Source organism: Anopheles darlingi, chromosome 2 (assembly GCF_943734745.1).
Source record: "Anopheles darlingi chromosome 2, idAnoDarlMG_H_01, whole genome shotgun sequence".
NCBI classification, from domain to species: Eukaryota; Metazoa; Arthropoda; class Insecta; order Diptera; family Culicidae; genus Anopheles; species Anopheles darlingi.
The window spans coordinates 46,561,903-46,564,402 of NC_064874.1; the positions used below are offsets into that span (position 1 = coordinate 46,561,903).

Genomic DNA, 2,500 nt, shown 5'->3' on the forward strand with positions numbered 1-2,500 from the left:
CGTGCCTTTCACTTTCTTTGTAGGAGAAGCACGTTAAGCGAGGCGGCTTCATGGAATAGGAACGACGTTGTTGAAGGGGAAGCGTTAGTTAATTATATTCCTACCGCCACTGTACCAAAGCACCAAGTGCCAACGTGTGTCGGTAGTCTTGTCGCCGTGCCTGAAATTGTTATAATTGACCCAACGGAGAGGCCTAACGAACCGTTCACAGCGGCGCAAGTTTATGCATCCAACCGAATCCATCCACATTCATTCATAGACCTCGCGACGGCCGCGTGGCGGCAATCAGGAAGAACCAAGGAACCACCAAGCATTTCAGCGAGAGTCCCAAAAAGAAGGTGTCCTCTGCTCCCGCGTGTCTTCAAGGCTGCTCTGGTTGCCTTCGGTGGTTGTTACACCTGTAGGTGAAAGTACACGGTCACCCATCTTCAGCGAAAACGAGACAAGGTGTGGTGTGATAAGCAATAGAGCACACACAGCACAGTATGGTTTGCGTGTAGTACAGCCCCACCAAACACAAGTGGTGGCTCGTCTGCATTTTGTTTTTATTTTAGCGCGCGCGTGGCGCAAACACACACTCGAAGTGAAGGAGAGAATCCGGATTTCGTTTGGTATAGCAAAGCAGCACCGGTTGCGCGCAGCAGCGCACACATGTCTGTCTGAGTCGACGTCAGAGGGAAGCCATGTGCCGTGTGTGTAACATGTCAATGGGTAGCACTTCTCTTCCGCGATCCACCTTTCGGAGCCGGTGCACCACCCCGCACCATTAGTTGTTATCAAGGAAAGCTCGCTAGTTCCGTCATCATCGCTACTGGGCTGGGCTAGCTCTCGGTCGGGGTCCCCCTTTTGCTCCTATACCCTTTAACGTCATGATCCTGTTAAGGTGGCGGTGATAGTTCCGCTGGTATATATATACCCATCTGAGGACGATCCTTAAGGCCGGCCAATTGAGAGAACTGTCATTTCATTATGCAACAATCGTGTTTGACACATACTTCCATGTCGCGCTCGGTCGCTCCTTCTAATCGTTCTAATAAGGGAGAAGGCGTTTTTGTTTTTGCAAAAGTTCTACTATTCACTCTGTTTAAATATAGTTTTAATAAACATACGGCGATATGTTTTAAAGGCTAATTTTGAATGCAGTTCAAATAAGGGTGTACTAATAGAAAATAAATCTAATTGGTGCACACCCTTGAACACGTGCGCACACCGAGAGGCAGCACGCGACCGCCGCAGCGAATTGCATCTGTTCCTGCGTTCACTGTTCCGCAGTGATGCCTCGGCCCCGGCTCTAGCCTGTTGCTGCGTTGCTTGGTCATGCATTTCTCCATCGACCGGAAACGCATTTTGGGGTAAGATGGTGGAAGCGTTAAAGCAGCGCAGCGCGCGTTCCTCTACTTTCATGATGCCCATGGACAATATTTATGGTGTGTGCAGTAAAAGGCACTTTTCGACTAAAGGAACCAACCAAGACGGACGGGGTTTCTCCGTAGCAATCGGGCCAAGTCCAGGTCCCGTTTCGACAATGATATCGTGCATCGGTCAAAAATGGTGGCGCTCTCTGCCTCTCGGAGGCTTTCTCTGCGTTGCTCTCTGTCTGCGTATGATATGATCTTTCGTTTCGGAACGCAATTTGGCCCCCCAGTAAATGCTCAGCCCCCTCGGGGGGTCGGTGGTATACGTGGTGGTGGCTGTTGGCCGGCCTACACGCCGGTTGATTAATAATTTATTATAACATTATGAATTTTAACTTTCATCAGCATTCATTAACACACCCTCCTATAGCCACTGCAACAACAGCATTACCGAACGAAAGAAGATGGATCTCGAGATGAGATATCGCGATCGAGTGGTCGATCATCGATTTGCCAAATCTCGTGTTCACTGTTGGGTTGCTGCCTTATAGTAAAGTGTATGGGGATGGAAAAGGCGCATGCTCATTGTATCGATTTACTATAAACTGAAGGAAGATTTTAAATTGCAAACGCATTGGATTATTTATTAGGTTTTGTGCTCTCATTGCATTGTGCCATAATTAACCGCACCATTCAATTAAGACCGAGTACTTACATTCCTCATCAAACATTCCGAATAGAATTTCTGGGTCAAGTCAAGGCGTTATGGCGTTATGTCTTTAAATGGACAAGAACGAGTAAACATCTGCAACCACTAGTGGTTCGATGAAACACAAGAAGGAATACACATTAGATGGAGCTTAGATCATCACATACCCGCAGTGCTATGCAAACGAGCGAAACAGGAACGAGCTTATTTTACGAACAAACAAGAAAGAAAGAGGGAGAGGGAAAAAAGAGCGAGATTAGCGCCCCTCTTTGTCGTGTGTCCATAAATTAGCTTCTCAAGGTTGTTTGGCCATGGTCCTTCTCTCTAAGTCACAGGCGCACGGCGTTGGTTCGATCGTCATTTAGAGCGATCTTTCGTGGTTGTTGATGAAGTTCACTCTCTCATGCTCACTGTAGCCCGTTGTTTTGTTACGTTT

General features: G+C 47.6%; 1 protein-coding gene across 3 annotated transcripts in view; it reads left to right on the plus strand.

The window, feature by feature from the left end:
- The window catches only part of LOC125950680 (non-canonical poly(A) RNA polymerase protein Trf4-1-like), a 13,178-nt gene that overhangs the window by 6,236 nt on the left and 4,442 nt on the right, over nucleotides 1–2,500 (plus strand). The gene's annotated exons all lie outside the window — the stretch shown is intronic.